The 17,058-nt window shown below is 40.8% G+C and overlaps 1 non-coding gene across 1 annotated transcript; it reads left to right on the top strand.

Moving 5' to 3' along the window:
* Window positions 1–16,498: 16,498 nt before the first annotated feature.
* LOC117079683 lies at window positions 16,499–16,698 on the top strand. The gene has a single exon (XR_004435539.1). It is a non-coding gene; the product is annotated as a small nucleolar RNA SNORA73 family (small nucleolar RNA).
* The last annotated feature ends 360 nt before the right edge of the window (window positions 16,699–17,058 follow it).

Consider the following 17,058-nt stretch of genomic DNA (forward strand, 5'->3'; position numbering starts at 1 on the left):
TTAGTAGCGACAGGGTTTCACCATGTTGGCCAGGCTGGTCTGGAACACCTGACTGACCTCAAGTGATCCGACCCCTCAGCCTCCCAAAGTGCTGGGATTACAGGCGTGAGCCACTGCGCCTGGCCTCTACTTTCTCCTTTGATGCTTCATTCTTGATTGGAGTTTAGAACGCATTTCTTTCTCTCTCACTTTCTCTCTCTCTCTCCCTCTTTAGTGGATACATCAACTTCCTCCAAAATCAAATATTTTATTTATGTATTCTCATTTGTGATAAAGAATTTTGTAAAAACCAGTGTTTTGACAAACGTGTGCCACACTTGTGCTTGAAAGATTTGTGTATTACAGATAAAAGGGGCCCATGGAAAGTGGGTTGCTAAGAACACTAGGCTTGGAAGTTGAACAGCATTTGAATGTTGGCTCCACTATTGATTCTGTTTTTGCTAGGTACATGACTTTGAGCCAGTGTTTTAAACTTTCTAGGCCTCAGTTTCCTTATCCATAAAGTGGAATTAATGCCTTGCAAAATTGTTGAGAGGAGATACTGTATCTCAAACCTGAATGTCCCTTACGTTTGCCACTAAATCTATAGCATCCTAGTCTCCCATCTGCCACATGAAAGGGCCACTTCCCTGTCTTCTCTAGGTTCCCTAGGAGCGCTGTTTCACTAGCAGGCTGAGGAGCAGACTGAGTTTCTGCAGTCAGTTTGGCTCCACTGTCCTTTGGCCACGCTACCTGTCTGGGTTGAGGCTGGGCTCGGTGCCGGCGAAGTGGTGTCTCTGCCTGCATGGGTCTCTGCCTGGTGCCAGGAGCTTCCACTCCACATGCCTCCACTTCTCTGCTGCTCCTCTGAGTCTCTGGAAGAGGGAGGTGTCTTCTGGAAGAGGGAAGTGTCTTCTGTTTGTATCCCCTTCACGCTGCAAATTACCAGAAATGCTTGTTCCCTGGTACGAGCCTGACCTGGAGTACTCAGCCTTTCCTCCCCTGCAGCGATTGACCCCCAGGGCTCCGTGGTTCCTGATTTGCTCCAGACTACCACCAGAGTAAATGCCAGAGAATAGGCAAGTAGGCAAAGTAAAAGAAAACTTTATTTACAAGCCAATGTGAAGGAGGGGCAAGGTTCACCGGTCTCCTGCGGTGGAGGCCGACAAAGTCGCTCCGGCGTTCTCGGGCGACCTTTCTAGTTCCGCACACGAGCAGGGGCCAAGGAAGTTCGCACTCTGCGCCCGCCGGGAGCCGCTTTTATGTCCTGGGCCGGGGAGTGGGCGGGCAGTGGGCGGGACATAGGCGGGCCGGGGCCGGGCGATAGGCGTGGCTAGGCGGGTTCCGGTTTTTCTCCCTCGGAGGTCTGGTTGTGCCTGTGCAATCGACCGTGTCTTTCCCGGGCACGGGAAAGTTAACAATGAAGAATCCGGCAATGCGCCATTTTAGTCCCTTTGTTCTTTTTGTTCCCTCCCTCCCTCCGTCCAGACAGTTCCCATCATGGCTGCTTTCTTCTCCAGCTCCCCTGGTCCCTGAGACAGACTTGCTTGTGCCCAGACCCAAAATGCAAACAGTGTCCACGTAGGTGCTTTCCCGAGGGTCTCGTGGGTCCTGTAAACTCAAGAGATGGATTATGTGATAATAATATCCTTATTTTTGTTTCTGTTTTTAAATACTTGCTTTTTTTCTACCTATGGTGATATCTGTAAATATTACAGTTTAGTTTTACCTTTTTGAAATTTAAATAGTTTCTTCCTTTAATTTTTCTTTTCTTTCTTTCTTTCTTTTTTTTTTTTTTTGAGACTGAGTCTTGCCCTGTCACCCAGGCTGGAGTGCAATGGCGCCATCTTGGCTCACTACAACTCCGCCTCCTGGGTTCATGCCATTCTCCTTCCTCAGCCTCCGGATAGCTGGGACTACAGGCGCCCGCCACCACGCCCGGCTAATTTTTTGTATTTTTAGTAGAGACGGGGGTTTCACCGTGTTAGCCAGGGTGGTCTCAATCTCCTGATCTCGTGATCCGCTCACCTCGGCCTCCCGAAGTGCTGGGATTACAGTTGTGAGCCACCGCAACTGGCCTAAATAATAAAATTATTTTTTACGTATTCATTTATGTTTTTGATTTTTTTGCTCACTTTTTTTTTTTTTTTGATGGAGTTTCACTCTTTAGCCCAGGCTGGAGTGCAATGGTGTGATCTCGGCCCACTGCAACCTCCACCTTCTGGTTTCAAGTGATTCTCCTGCCTCAGCCTCCTGAGTAGCTGGGATTACAGGCATTGGGCAACAGGCCCAGCTAATTTTTGTATTTTTTCATAGAGACGGGGTTTCATCCTGGTTGGAGTGCAGTGATGTGATCATAGCTCACTGCAGCCTCTAACTCCTGGGCTCAAATGATCCTCCCATTTCAGCCTCCTGAGTAGGTAGGAGTACAGATGCATGCCCAGCTAATTTTTTTAATTGTTTGTAGACAGTGTCTTGCTATGTTTCCCAGACTGGTCTCAAACTCCTGGCCTTAGTGATTCTCCCGATCCTCCCACCTCAGCATCCCAAAGTGTTAGAATTACAGATGTGAGCCACGGTGCCTGGCCCTCACTTTATGTTAATAGGATTCATCAATGTTGTATGCTATTCTGTTGTACATACACACAATGATTTGTCCATGTGCTCTAGTGCTGATGGTAGTTGGCTTATTTCCAACTTTTCACTATTATAAACAAAACTGTGATGAACACTCTTGTACATGGCTCTGTACACAATGTACAGGAGCTTCTCTAAGCTGCATGTGCAGGAGTGTCATAGAGGGTCACCCTGTATGCATATCTCCTACTTTATAGGTTAATCCTAAGCTTTTTTCCAAAGAGATTATACCAACTTACATCCCTGTCAAATAAATCAACATTAATTGATCACCGACTATGTGATTTAGGTCTCGGGGGAAGAAGCAATAAACAGAACAGATAAAATCCCTGCCAGCATTGAGTTTATATTAAATTGGATGGTGACAAATTAAAAAAAAAACCCATAATATTACAAATGTAAATGAAATGAAACAATAATGCATAGTAAGTGGGAAGAGGATAAGAGTGGAGTGGAGTGCTCTTTCAAACAAAGGTGACTGGGGTGGACTTTCTGCCTCTCCAAGGAGGTCAAGGTCAGATTTAAAGATTTATGACTTGGACTTCTTGTTTTCACTTCTGTAAGATGTAAGGAGCTTGGAAGTCATCTCTCTATCCTAACAACAAGTAAAAAACTGAACAGACGCAAACATCAGCAACTCTTTTTGGGTTTAAAAGAGAGGGAAGGACACAGAGTAAAGTGCTGTCTGCAAGATTGACGAGACAAACAAGTGAATCCAGGGAGCCATGACTTACTGGAGCAGAGACTCATAGGCAGAAACCTCTGCAGAAATGAAGGCCAGGGAAGGAAAACCAGAATGTAAATGACAAATTGGTGGAGCCTCAGAGTGGGCAAGGCTGACTTAAAACTCCAGAGGGATCCACTGATAGGGGTGCTTCCACAATATTAGGAGATTTACCCCCGGAGCTTGTCCAGGTTCCCACACTAAATATTGGAGTAAAATCCCCTCGTTCTTCTGACAGGGGAGGGGAAAATGAACCCCTTTGAAATACACCAGTGTATTCTGTTAATAAGGTCTGTCCTTAGGAGAAACAAGTTAGCCAGAGCCTGTCTTGCTGGGGTATTACCAGAGCCTAAAGACCTGGGGGAGGACTGGCTAGGCAGGTTGGCCCATGCCTGTAATCCTAGCACTTTGGGAGGCCGAGGCAGGGGGATCACTTGAGGTCAGGAGTTTGACCAATGTGGTGAAACTGCTTCTCTACTAAAAATACAAAAATTAGCCAGGCATGCTGGCACACTCTTGTAATCCCAGTTACTTGGGAGGCTGAGGCAGGAGATGGTTTGATGGAGGTTGCAGTGGGCCGAGATCATGCCACTGTACTCCAGCCTGAGTAACAGAGCGACATTCCATCAAAAAAAAATTAATTTAATTTAAAAAGACCTGGGGGAGGGAAATACCTAATTCCAGTCAGCTTCAGCTTTCCACATGAAGAACAGAGGTAAACACCCACCTGTAGCCCACTGTAACCATTCTGTCCCCCTTAAGGGGGAGGAATAACCGAGGAGTACTTGTGAAGGTCACCATCCAGAGTCACAGGCTCACTAAAAGACTGAGACCTAATCGCAGGAATTCAGAATGCTTTCTCCCTGCACCCCTTGACACCACAGCACTAAAGGTCATTTACAGCTATTTTTTTTAATGTGGTACACCATGTCCAGCTACCAAGAAACAATTATAAGACATACCAGAAGGCAAAAAAGCCCAACACAATTTGAAGAAACAGAGCAGGTGTCAGAACCAGACTCAGACATGCAAGGGATGCTGGAATTATTAGACCAGGAGTTTAAAACAACTGTGATTAATATGCTAAAGACTCTCATGGGTGAAGAAGAAAGCATTCAAGAACAGATGGACAGTGGAAGCAGATAAATGGAAATCCTAAGAAAGAACCAAAAAGAAATGCCAGAGATCAAAAATGCTATAACAGAAATGAAGGATGTCTTTGTTGGGCTCATTAGTAGATTGGACATGGCTGAGGAAAGGCTCTCTTAGCTTGAAGATATGTCAATAGAAACTCCAAAATGTGAAAAGCAGAGAAAACAAAGACCCAAAAACCAAAACAATATCCCAGGACTATGAGACAACTACAAAAGGTATAACATACACATAACGGGAATACCAGAAGGAGAAGAAAGAAAGAAAGGCAAGAAATATTTGAAATAATAATGACTGAGAATTTTCCCCAAGTTAATATCAGACACCAAACTACAGATCCAGGAAGCTCAGAAAATACCAAGCAGGATAAATGCCAACAAAACTACACCCTAGCATATCATTTTCAAACTACAGAAAATCAAAGATATGGAAAAACATCCTTAAAGAAGCCAGAAGAGAAAAATACTTTACCTGTAGAGGACCAAAATAAGAACTACATCTGACTTATTCTCAGAACTCATGCAAGCAAGAGGAGAGTGGAGTGAAATATTTAGAGTTGAGGTCAGGTACAGTGGCTTATGCCTGTAATCCCAGCACTTTGGGAGGCTGAGGTGGAAGCAGCACTTGAGCCTAGAAGTTTGAGACCAGCCTGGGCAACAAAAGGAGAACTTGTCTATACTGAACATTTTAAAAATTAGCCAGGTGTGGTGGCGTGCATCTGTAGTCCCAGTTGTTCAGGAGGCTGAGGTGGGAGGATTGCTTGAGCCCAGGAGTTCAAGGCTGCAGTGAGCTATGGGTGACATGAGTCTGGTTAACAGAGAGAGACCCTATCCCCAAAATAATAAATATGTAAAGTGTTGAGAGGAAAAAACTACCAACCTAGAATTTTGTATGCTGAGAAAGTATCCTTCAAAAGTGACAGAGAAATAAAGACTTTCTCATACAAACAAAATTTGAGGGAATTTGTTGCAAGAAGACCTGCCTTCCAAGAAGTGTTAAAAAACATTCTTTAGAGAGAAGAGAAATGATATAGGTTAGAAAGTCAAATTTGCATAGAGAAAGGAAGAGTATCAAAGAATGAATAAGTAAAAGTAAAGTATTTTTTCTTATTCTTAATTGATGTAACAGATAACAGTTTATTCAAAATAATAGTAATAGCAACAATATATTCAATTATGTGTGCCTGTGTATTCTCATATATAAGTGAAATGAATGACAGCAGTGACACAAGGGGTAGGAAGGAGAAATTAGGATTATTTTATCATTCCAAGATACTCACACTATTTGAAGTGGTACAGTGTTACTTGAAAATAGACTTGGATTAGTTATAAATGTACATTGCAAACTCTAGAGCAACCATGAAAAAAGTTAAAAAAAACCCAAGTATAATGAACATGTAAAGAAAGGTGAGAAAGGAAATCATTGAAATGCTCTATTACAACCACCAAAGGTAGAAAAAGAGTGAAAGACAAAAATAGGAACAAAGAACCAGGGCAGCAAATAGAAAATAGCAACAAATGTGGTAGATATTAATTCAACTATATCAATGACCACTATGAATATTAATGGTCTAAATCCACTATTTAAAAGATAGAAATTGTTGGAGTGAATGAAAACGTAAGACCCAACTGTATGTTGTCTACAAGAAAGTCACTTTATTTATTTTTTTGTTGTTGCTGTTTTTTGTTTTTGTTTTTGTTTTTTTTTTGAGACAGAGTCTCGCTCTGTCACCCAGGCTGGAGTGCAGTGGCTGGATCTCAGCTCCCTGCAAGCTCTGCCTCCCGGGTTTATGCGATTCTCCTGCCTCAGCCTCCCGAGTAGCTGGGACTACAGGCGCCCGCCACCTCGCCTGGCTAGTTTTTTGTATTTTTTAGTAGAGAGGGGATTTCACTGGGTTAGCCAGGATGGTCTCTATCTCCTGACCTCGTGATCCACCCGTCTCGGCCTCCCAAAGTGCTGGGATTACAGGCTTGAGCCACCGCGCCTGGCCTAAAAAAGTCACTTTAAATATAGACACATGTAGATTAAGAGTAAAGGCATAGAGAGTAATATACCATGCTAACTTAATTAAAAGAAAGTGGGAGTAGCTATATTAATTTCAGAGAGAACAGATTTCAAAGTAAGAAAAGGTATTAGGGATAAAGAAGGGCACTATATAATAATAAAGGGGTCAGTTCTTCACAAAGACATAACAATCCTTAGCCTGTATGCATCTAACTACAGAGCATCAAACTATGGGAGGCAAGAATGGATAGAACAGCAAGGAGAAACAGGTGAATCCACTATCATATTATAAATAGACAGATCCAGAGGCAGAAAATCAGTAAGAATATAGTTGAACTCAACAACACATTAATCAACTGGATATGATGAACATCTGTAAACTACTTTATTCAACAGTAGTAGGATATAGATTCTTCTCAAGCTTCCATGGAATATTTACCAAGGTAGACCACATTCTGGGCTATAAAACATACCTTAACAAATTTAAAAGAACAGAAATTATGTAATATCTGCCCTTAGACTGTAATGGAATTAAACTGGAAATCAATAACAGAAAGATAACTGGAAAATCCCAAAAAACATGCAGATTAAATAACACGCTTTCAAATAACACATAAGTCAAAGAAGATATCTCAAGAGAAATTTTAAAATATTTTGAACTAAGTGGAAATGAAAACACAATTTATCAAAATTTTGGGGCTGCAGCAAAAGTAATGCTTAGAGGAAAAGGTATAGCATTGAATGCAAATATTAGAAAAGAAAGATCTAAAATCAATAATCTAAGTTTTCATTTTAGAACACCAGAAAAAGGAGAGCTAATTAAATGCGAAGTAAGCAGAAGAAAATAAATAATAAGAATTAGATTAAAAATCAATGGAATTTGAAACAGGAAATCAATAGATAAAATCAATAGAGAAAAAGTCTGGTTCTTTAAAAAGTTCAATACAATTGATAAGAACCTAGCCAGACTAACTAAAAAAAAGGAGGGAGGGAGAGAAAGAGGGAGACAGACAGGAAGAGAGAGAGAGAACACAAATGATCAATATAAGAAACAAAAGAAGTGGACATCAACATAGATCATATAAACATTAAAAAGATAATCAAGGAATACTATGAACAACTCTATCCCCACATTTGGTAACCTAGATGAAATGGACCAATTCTTTGAAAGGCACTATTTGCCAAAAGAAATAAATTGAATTATTGATTCAATTTCCTTAATACATATAGGCCTATTCAAGTTGTTTATTTCACTCACACAAGAAGAAATAAACAACTTGAATAGGCCTATATGTATTAAGGAAATTGAATCAATAATTCACCTTTCAAAACATAAAGCACCAGGATCAGATGTGTTCATTGGTGAATTCTGCCAAACATTTTAAAAGAAAATGGTACCATTTCTCCACAATCTCTTTCAGAGGATAGAAGGAGAAGAGATATTAATTCATTTTATGAGGTAAGCATTACCTTAATACCAAAGCTAGACAGAGGCTACAAGAAAAGAAAACCACAAACCAATACCTCTTATGAGCATAGACACAAAAATCCTCAACAAAATATTAGAAAATAAAATCTAACATTGTATGAAAAAATTATACACCACAACCAGATGGGATTTATCCTGGGTATGTAAGACTGGTTCAACATTATGAAATCAATTAATGTAATCTATCACATAAACCATCTGAAAAATCACATAATCATATTAACGTATGCAGAAAAAGGCATTTGATAAAATCTAATACCCATTCATGACAAGAACTCTCAGTAAACTAGGAATAAAGGGAGACCTTTCTAAACTTGATAAAGAATACCAACAAAAAAACAGTATGTCCCTTAGCTGCACTGTCAGGTAAAATACCTGTGTCTGCATACTCCTTTCATCCATTGTTTGGCCAGAGTCTGCGGGATGGACCCAGCATTTGTCTACATAGTATGTTTTTATTTCATGCCATTATTTAGCCTTTGTTCTTTAAAGATAGCCGATTTGTATATACAATTCTACATTGCCATTTATTTTTCTTCTGCACTTTGGAGTTATTATCTTACTGCATTTTGACATCTATGTTTTGGTGACTGGAAATATACACAATGTAATTAAGTGAACAACATGCAAAATTGAGACAAAAGAGGCAAATAAAAAAGGCATCTAAACAAAACAAACAAAAAAAAACCAGTATTGCTTACCTCATAATTAATGGTGAAAAAGTTGAAGCATTCTTGCTAAGATCAAGAACAGGGGAAGGATATCCCTCCCCTCTCATCACTCCTTTTTAGTATCACACTGGAAGTCCTAGCTTATGCAATAAGACAAGAAAAGGACATAAAGGTATCTTTGTTCACAGATGACATGACTGTCTGTATAAAAAAATTTTTAAAATTCAACAAAAATACTCCTGAACTAATAAGCAATTATAGCAAGGTTGCAGGATACAAGGTTAATACAGAAAAGTCAACAGTGTTTTTATACACCAGCAATGAACAAGTGGAATTTAAATTAAAAACACAATACCATTTACATTAGCACCAAAAAATGAAAAATACTTTGGTGTAGATCTAACAAAATATATACAGGAGCTACATGAAGAAAATTACAAAATTCTAATGAACAAAATCAAATAACGAAATAAATAGGGAGCTATTTCATGTTCATGGATAAGAAGACTCAATATTGTAAAGATGCCATTTCTTCCCAACTTAATCTGTAGATTCAATGCAATCCCAATCAAAATTCCAGTAAGTTAGTTTTTTGAATATCTTCAAATACATTCCAGAGTTTATATGGAGAGGCAAAAGACCCAGTATGGCCAACACAATATTGAAGGATAAGAATAAAGTTGGAGGACTGACACTATCTGACTTCAAGACTTAATATAAAGCTATAGTAATCAAGGCAGTGTGGTATTGGCAAAATAATAGACAAATAGATCAATGGAACAGAATAGGGAACCCAGAAATAGATACACATAAATATAGTCAACTAATCTTTTACAATAGAGCAAAGTTAGTCTTTTCAACAAGAAGTGCTGGAACAAGTGGACATGCACATGCATGTGCACGCACACACACATATGCACATCTAGACACAGATCTTACACCCTTCACAAAAATTAACTCCAAATAGATCATAGACCTAAATGTAAAGAGCAAAACTATTAAACTCCTAGACGATAACATGGAAGAAACCTAGGTGACTGTGGTATGGGGATGACTTTTCAGATATAACACCAAAAGCAGGATCCTGAAAGAACTAATTGATAAACTGGACTTTGTTAAAATTAAAAACCTTTACTATGCCAAAGACAGTGTCAAGGAATGAAAAGACAAGCTACAGACTTGAAAATATTTACAAAATACACATCATATAAAGGACTGTTACTGAAAATATTCAAGGAACTCAGCAAGAAAAGAACAACCCAATAAACAGGGCAAAGACCTTAGCAATACCTCAGTAAAGAAGATACATAGCTGGCAAATATGCATATGATGCTCCACATTATACATCACCAGAAAAATGCAAATTAAAACAATAATGAGATATTACTACATACCTATTAAATGGCCAAAATCTGGAACACTGACAACCACAATTGCTGGTGAGAATGTGGAGCAGCAGAAACTCTCATTCATTGCTGGTGGGAAAGCAAAATGGTAAAGTCACTTTGGAAGATGTTTAGTGGTTTCTTACCAAACTAAACATATCTTTATCCTATAAACCAGCAACTGTATTCTTTGGTGTTTACCTGAAGGAGTTGAAAACTTATGTCCACACAAAAACCTGCACGTGATTTCTTATAGCAGCTTTGTTCATAATCACCAAAACTTGGAAGCAAGATGTCTTGGAAGCAAGAATAAATAAACTGTGTTACATGTTGAGAATGGAATATTATTCAGTGCTAACAAGAAATGAACTATCAAACCATGAAAAGATATGAAGGAACCCTAAGTGCATATTACTAAGTAAAATAAGCCAATATGAAAAGGCTACATACTGTATGATTCCAACTATATGACACTGTGGAAAAGCCAAAACTATAGGGATAATAGAAAGATCAGTGGTTGCAAGGGGTTGGTGGAGTGGAGGAGGAACAGGTGGAGCACAAAAGATTTTTAGGGCAAAGAAAATACTCTATGATATATGTCATTATACACTTGTTCAAATCCATAGAAGGTCTAACACCAAGAGTGAACCCTAATGCAACTATGGACTTTGAGTGATTATGATGTGTCAGTGTTCATAAATTGTAACAGATGTACCACTCTGTGGCGGATGTTGATAATGGGGGAAGCTATGCATCCGTGGGAGCAGAGTATATAGGAAATCTCTGTAATTCCCTCGGAATTTTGCTGCAAACCTAAAACTGTTAAAAAAAAAAAAAAAAAGCTTAAAAAAAAGGGCTGGGGCTGGGCATGGTGGTTCACGCCTGTAATCCCAGCACTCTGGGAGGCTGAGGTGGGTGGATCACTTGAACTCAGGAGTTTGAGACCAGCCTGGCCAACATAGTGTAACCCTGTCTCTTCCAAAAATACAAAAAATTAGCTAGGCATGGTTGTGAGTGCCTGTGGGCCCAGCTATTCAGAAGGCCAAGGCAGGAGGATCGCTTGAGCCTGGGAGGCGGAGGTTGTAGTGAGCCGAGATTGCACCACTGCACTCCAGCCTGGGCGACAGAGACCCTGTCCTAAAAAAATAAATAAGTAAATAAAAATAAGGGCTGGGTGTGGTGGCTCACCCTTGTAATCCTAGCACATTGGCAGGCCAAGGCATGAAGATTGCTTGAGGCCAGGGGTTTGAGACCAGCCTGGAAAAAATAGTGAGATTTTTGTTTCTATTAAAATAAAAAAAAAATAGCCAAGTATGGTGGATTGCTTGGACCCAGGAGTTCAATGATGCAGTGAGCTATAATTGTGCCACTGCATTCCAGCCTGGGTGACAGAGCGAGATCTTGTCTCAAACAAACAAACAAACAAAAAATAACTGTGTCCTTTTGCTGGTTTTAGTTTACATGGCTAATGATATGGGTACCTTTTCATGTAGCTCCTTGGCTATTTGAATTTCCTCTTTTGTGAAATTCCTATTGAAGTTTTTTGTCCATTTTTGCATTGTCTTCCCTTATTTTCTTATTGATTCATCAGGAGTTTTTCACTCTCTTAATTATATATTTTGATGAACAAAATTAAAATTATGTGATCAGATTTATCAATCTCTTTTGCCTAAAACTGCGCTATTGCTGAATTTTCCTGTGATTTGGTTTCCTTCCTGCAATCTCTGTGGCTGCCTCCTGATGGATGTACCTGCTCACTCCAGTAGGCAGAATGGCCTCAAGAGGTCAGACCACAGGCTTCCAGGGATCCGCCTGGACCTCCGAACCTATAGCCTCAGTCCTCCTCATTTTCCCAGTCCCATGGAGCTGTTCACTCCTCAAAGCAACGGGAAAGTGCCTGGTGACTCATTCTTGCCGCGTGGACTGTGTGATCCGGTAGCGGCTGCATGCTGTCTCTGGCCTCTGTGCCTGGGAAGATGCTGCTGGTATGGCTGGGAATGTAATTCCCCTCCTTCACTTTTCTTCTCACCTCTTTCAGGCAGTGCCCACTCACACTTGAGTCTCTCTTGGTCCCCACTCCCATTCTGAACTTGGGTTAGGACCCCCTTGTTGGTCTTCCTGTGGTGCCTACTCTCTACCATTATCACTGCCCTGACCATAGTTCATGCCCAGTGTTAGTGTCTTAAAAAAAAGAGTAAACATCTTAACACTCGGCACTGTGCTCCATGAGGACCAGGGCAGCCAACTAATCCAGCACAGTGAGCACCCAATAACTGCTTGTTGATCTGGACATGAACGCTGACTAAAAAGCATTGTCCAGGTCTTCAGCCTAGTGAGTTCTGTTGGCTGACTGCATTTTAGAGATGTCTGTTGGTTTCTTACTAAGGTGAGAACTTTCTCTTCTTACCGTTAATTCATATTAGGATTTCTTTCTGGCAAGTGGTGTTGAGAGTGTGTGGAGGGTGGCTGAGAGGAACAAGACGCTTGGAAATCTGCTAGGAGAAGGAGAGGCCCTGGAAGCCAGCTGTGGATACTGGGTCAAAATCCATAGTCAAATCATCACAAGCAATCTCCGTCCTGTGTTCATTTTGGGGAGACTTGCAAAGCCTGGCCAAAGTGAAGAGTGAGCTCCTTGTGTGGTTTGGATGAATCTGAAGCAGCCCCCGTGTGGATTCTGTGCTATTCGTGCTGTTTATCTTTTAAAAATAGGGCAGTGGTTACACAGCTGAGGCCCTGAGCCTGCCCAGCTCCCTGCAGGACCCTGTCCGCTACAAGCCTGATAGCACTTCCTTCCTGGCCTCGCGTGGCTTCCTGCACTGGCCTTATCGCCGCACAAAACTTGACACTGTACTGGAATGCGCTCAGGGTCCGTAAATGGAAATCTCTTGCTTTCTACATTTACAAACAACTGTCATCTATAAAATGCTTTCTTTATTTCCAGACTTACACTTTCTTTACACTAGTCGTAATGGGGTTCATATGAGATCATTTCCCTCTCTATCCCTCGTTTTCACCTGAAGTTTTAATGTTTTGTTTTTTGAGTCCAGAAATTAAATAATACACATGGCATCTGTAGAAGCTGCAGTGTTTACAGCAGTTGTGGGGAATGGTTTTCTACATACAGTGAATTATACTTTATGCCATTTCCTTCATTTTATTACACGCCTGCCTTGAAGAAGCAGGGTAGGAAGCGGGCTGTGAATGATGTCATGTGAACAGACACACGTTTAGTACTGACATCTTTGGCATTCTTTACAAATTTTAAGCATTTTAGTGATTAAGAAAGCTTTTTTGGGCTGGGCATGGTTGCTCACACCTGTAATCCCAGCACTTTGAGAAGTCGAGGTGGGTGGATCGTTTGAGGTCCGGAGTTCTAGACCAGCCTGGCCAACATGGCAAAATCTTATCTCTACTAAAAAAATACAAAAATTAGCTGGGTGTAGTGGTGCATGCCCGTAATTCCAACTACTTGGGGAGGCTGAGGCAGGAGAATCGCTTGAACCCAGGAGACTGAGGTTACAGTGAGCCAAGATCGAACCACTGCACTCCAGCCTGGGTGACAGAGCGAGACTCTGTCTCAAAAAAAAAAAAAAAAGAAAAGAAAAGTAAAGAAAGCTTTTTTGTTTCTCATCATCTGAGATCTGCTGCTGCTATACTACTTTCTTTCTCTCATACAACTTCAAAGTGAATGTTAGGTAAACATCATGTTGAAAATTAACATATGGAGTGTCAAATTCATTTAAGAGAAGATGGGGTTCACAAAATATTTAAAGCTTATCTGTCTGAGCTCTTTAATATTCATGAAGACAATGCAACAGGAAGAGTTTCGGGGAAATAGCGCATGTGCTGTTCTCTGCTTTGTAGTGTAGTACATAAAAGCCATGTTGAAAATAATTTAAAATTTGTTATGGTCCTGATCTGGAAAATTCAAGGGGTTAATGAAAGGGAAAAGTAGCTTAAACGAGGTTTCTGGGAGTGTCTCGGCTTTCTGAATGCAGTTGCCTTTCATGAGCTCATGAACCTTCTTAAGATATTATGATCTTTTACCCAGGCTAGGGGAATTTCCTCAGATATGATTAAAGAGTGGGCGGGCCATGTCCTCAGAAGTCAGAAGACTTAATATTGGAAACATGAACTCTCTTGGAGCCATTCCCAATTTTATTTCAGAGGAATTCCCCCTTGCAGAACCACTCCCACGATGGAAAGCAGGGATGAAGGAAGTCTTTTGAAATGTATTTATTTTTTAATCTGAAAGTTGAAGAGTTTCCCCTCCCCCCATCATGGAAACTACTAAATTAAGAGTCTGGGTAAACAGTTTGAAGTCTCCTTTTTAGGATGGATAAGGTACAAAAGTAAAGAGTACTCAGAAATTCTCATTAAAGGTACACAACCACCCTGAGTTATTATATCCAAGGGAACGTTACCTCAGTCATGGGCAGAAGCCTCACGGGTGACAAAAGATCAGGGCTTTTACTTAAAGAACGAGGCAGCTTTCATTAAGCTACTAAGTGTGAATATGAACTCTGCTGTGACATATTAGGAAGAAGTAAAATATGACAGGAAAATTAGTGGGCTCAGGATTGAACTGTGAGGGAAGGCTTCTCTGTGGAGCTGTTTATTGAGGCTGGTGGAGGAGAAGCAGCCCACTGGGGTGGAGTGGAGGGAATGGCCGATATTCCAAGGTAGGAGGGAGCCTGACCGTGAACAGGAGGGACACAGGGCCAGAGCCTGGACAGTGCAGCCAGAGTGGGAATGAATGAGAGGGCAGTTCGAGAGATAGGCAATGACTAGATCACCTATGACCTCTCAGATCATGAGAGGTTTTGGATATTATTTTTACTGTGGTAAATACACATAGGACAAAATTTGCAATCTGAACTATTTTTCAGTGTACCGTTCAGTGGCATTAAGTACATTCACATTGTGTGCAAGCATCACCACCCTCCATCTCTAGAACTCTTTCATCTTCCCAAGCTGACTCTCTGTACCCATTAAACACCAGCTCCCATTTCCCTCTCTTTGCAGCCCATGGCAACCACAATTCTACTTTCTGTCTCTGAATTTGAGTACTCGAGGTACCCCATGTAGGTAGGATTGTAAAGTATTTGTCTTTTTTGACTGGCTGATTTCACTCAGCACTATGTCCTCAGCATTCATCTATGTTGTAGAATGCATCAGAATTTCATTCCTTTTTAAGATTGAATGATATCTCATTATATGCATATGCCATGTTTTTTTATCCATTCACCTATTGATGGACTTTTGGATTATTCCCATCTTTTGGTTATTATGAACAATGCTGTTACAAACACCGGTGTACAAATACCTGTTTGAGTTGCTGCTTTCAATTCTTTTGGGTATATACTCAGAAATGGAATTTCCGGATCATATGGTAATTCTACATTTTATTTTTTATGAGTCGCCATGCTGTTTTCCACAGTGGCTGCACATTTTACACTCTCACCAGCAATGTACAGGGGTTCCAGTTGCATCACACCCTTGCCAGCACTTATGATTTTTCTGATTTTTGTTTTTTTGTAATAGCCATCCTAATGGGTGTGAAGAAGATTTTGAAATTATTGAGTTAGGAGCCATTGCATGATTTTAATGAGGGAATGACACAATCCCTTTTCTTTTTAAAAGGATCACTCTGGTTGATGGATGGAGAAGAGATTGAAGGGGAGAAGAAAGAAATGGGGCAGAATAATTTTGAGAAAATTTTGGTGTCCAGGAAAAGAATGATGATGGTATGACCTATGATAGCAGTTCTGAAGAATAGAGGACACAGATTCAAAATATACTTTAGGGTGAGGCATGGTGGCACATGCCTATAATCCCAGTACTTTGGGAGGCCAAGGCAGTCGGATTACTTGAGGTCAAGAGTTTGAGACTGGCTTGGCCAACATGTTTGAAATGCTGTCTCTACTAAAAATACAAAAATTACCCAGACATGATGGCGTGCACCTGTAATCCCAGCTACGTGGGAGACTGAGGCAGGAGAATCGCTTGAACCTGGGAGGCGGGGGTTGCAATGAGCCAAGATCGCACCACTGCACTCCAGCAGCCTGATGGAGACTAGGGAGGCAGGCACCAAATTTGGCAATTGATGCCCATAAAATATTCCGTGAAAACATCAAGAGACAGAAAACTGGATTGGTAACATGGAGACTCAGGAAACCAACTCAGAAAGGTTAAGCAAGTAACTTAAGTTCACACAGCATAAAATGCAAGTGGCAGAGTCAAGAGGCAAACCCAGGACTGTCTGATTACGAAGCCTGGTCTCACCATTTTATGTGACTTCCTTCCAGTCAGAGCCCACCAGTCTCCAGGAATTTGGACCGCTGACTGCATTTATCCACTTTGGGAAATCTCTAGTAATAAAAGAGGGACACACTCAGTAATAAGTGTGAAGTTTAGAACACAAACCTTGCAAGAGCTTTCAAGAATAAATAAAATTCCAACATGGATAGCCTGGGAGATCACTCTCCCCAGGCTCTGTGGAAATGGTGTTGGGGAGCATAGACGTTTGGTCCATGTACAGTACAGCCCCTTTCCACAATGTTGGAGATGAAGCTGGGTCTCGTGCCTGCATATTCCTATCGCTTCCCTGAGTCCTGTGGATGATGACTAGTGAGATAAATCGTGCAGGAAACATGTTTAGTGCGAAAAAAAAATAAAACAACAACAAAAAACCCAACATATTTGGAATGTGATAGACAACAAGTGAACAGATAATCTCACTTAGAAATTGTCTTTAATAGAGTTAATAAATTCAGTTGCCTTTCACTGGGGAGCAATGAACAATTTTGTCTCTCCTCAAAGACTCTGGAGTCAAAGGTGGTGTTTAGACTCTTACCCAGGAGTGCTGGTCTCTCATCTGTGTCAGGTACTTGACACAGAGGTATTTTACAGAGGAGAGATGCTAAGTCACAAGAAGGATGAACAGGAAGAGAAGAGTGATTACGGGCTGGAGGTTAAGAACAGAGATTGCAAAGTTTCACAGTAAGAGTGGGAACT

The sequence above is a fragment of the Trachypithecus francoisi genome, unplaced genomic scaffold (genome assembly GCF_009764315.1).
Source record: "Trachypithecus francoisi isolate TF-2019V2 unplaced genomic scaffold, Tfra_2.0 Lachesis_group7, whole genome shotgun sequence".
NCBI lineage: Eukaryota > Metazoa > Chordata > Mammalia > Primates > Cercopithecidae > Trachypithecus > Trachypithecus francoisi.